Source organism: Saccostrea cucullata, unplaced genomic scaffold (assembly GCF_032062105.1).
Source record: "Saccostrea cucullata isolate Sc308-1 unplaced genomic scaffold, CSIRO_AGI_Scuc_v1 ctg13400, whole genome shotgun sequence".
NCBI lineage: Eukaryota > Metazoa > Mollusca > Bivalvia > Ostreida > Ostreidae > Saccostrea > Saccostrea cuccullata.
Window position 1 is genome coordinate 8,646 of NW_026926903.1, and position 1,805 is coordinate 10,450.

The window sequence follows — 1,805 nt, forward strand, 5'->3', positions numbered from 1 at the left end:
TTTGGCCAATGATATGGGATAAAAGTACAACATCTTACAAATCTTATATAAAAGAATATGTTGAATATAATAACTGAAGAAAATTTTTTATGTCAGGATCAACAAGTCGAGTATATTTGCTCAAGATATGTTTTTGAGCAACGTTTTGGTTGTTAGAATTGATTTCAGAAAAATATAATAATAGCCGTTTAAATATGTAAGTGTGTGTGTTGTTATATTTTTGCTGTTTATTCACAGATTTTTAATAATACTTGGGGGTGGAAAATGAAAGACATGTCAACGAAAAAGAGTTCTTGTCAATTAGCTCATTTTCTTTGAGACAATATGTGCAATAATGGAGGTCATCAGTTACACAAATTTAAACTAGATTAAATGAGATGTTTTCATTGTTTCACTCAATGATTCACTAGTGACTAGTTAAATACAAATATGCCTAGCAATTACAAAAAAAATATCAGTATCATTTTGTTGAAAACAGAGAAACCCCACTTCAGATCTATGGTCTGATATTCTAGAATTTCTAAATTAATGAAAAAAAATAATTCATTTTTTGTTTACATGTACATTAAAAATATTTATATAATACTTTTATCATTGTAGCTGTCAAGAGTTTCAGGCTTAAAGCATGAAGAAATAAAAAATGCATCATTTCTCCACAGGGTATGTATACTTTTAAAGCATTTCAGTTTTAAATTATGCATGTGCTATACATTTTGTTTGTTTATTGTTGTTTTTTTTTTTTCATTTTGGTAAAAAAGGAGAAAATTTTTTATTTAGAAAATATTCTATCAATAACTATTGTAAATTTCAGAGGTTTCACTTTCCCAGGGAAGTTTTTGTAACACATTTTTTTTCCATTTATATGAATAACATAAATCACTACAGTATACAATGTAGCATAATTTGTTTTGTCAAATGTAATGCCATTTTATTCTACAATGTATATTTAGTAATCTCATATAACTGCATATATATTGTGTTGTAGGCATAGCTATTCCCAAAATGTTGGACTAATGGATTCATTCAGGCAGCAAGTTAATCCATCATTTAAGGAAAATGGTATGCTCAATATAAGCTATAAATCATACAAAGTTTTGATAATAAAACTAACAGAAGAATTGAAAACATGTATACATTCTATGTTAAATGTTTCAATACATTTTTCATTTCATTTTTATAAACACAAATTACTTTCAATAATGGTATTGTATGATTTTTTTCATATTTTCAGAATGCATTTTATCCACAAGAAGTCAGAACATAAAGTGAAGGAAATAATTTGCACCTGTCCAACATTCCTAGTCTGTCATTGGATTTGAAAAGAAATGCTTATTAAATAAATTTTCTAGATAAATAATAATTTGACTTTTTCTTATATTTACTGTACAGGTGTTGAAAAGACTATTAAGATTTGAAAATCTTAACTTGCATACTATTTTGTGTGGAGGGTACTTATTTCCAATATGTGCATTGTGTTCATTTATTTTTCAATAATATTACCAAAAACAGGAGACAAAAGATCCCCCTAATTGATTCAAAATAGGATAGGGGACCATCATTTGATTCTGAGGGAAGGGGGATGGGGGCTGGCAAGTTTTTCCACGTCAGATTTTTCATGTCAGTGAAGGACAGATTAATATTTATTTCCTATCAATAAGATGAAGGACAGATTATTTATTTATTTTCCTCTTCATTGAAAAGTCTAACGAGCCAAAAAAAAAAAAAATGAAAAAAAAAAAAACAGACTCTGATTTGTGAGAGAGAGGGGGGATCACTGATCTGAAAGTATTTATTTTTAAAATCTG

General features: G+C 27.6%; 1 long non-coding RNA gene across 1 annotated transcript; it reads left to right on the forward strand.

The window, feature by feature from the left end:
* The first annotated feature begins 598 nt into the window (after positions 1 to 598).
* On the forward strand, positions 599 to 1,348 carry LOC134272865 (uncharacterized). The gene is made up of 3 exons (XR_009993306.1): positions 599 to 660; positions 986 to 1,059; positions 1,232 to 1,348. It is a non-coding gene; the product is annotated as an uncharacterized LOC134272865 (long non-coding RNA).
* Positions 1,349 to 1,805: the final 457 nt, after the last annotated feature.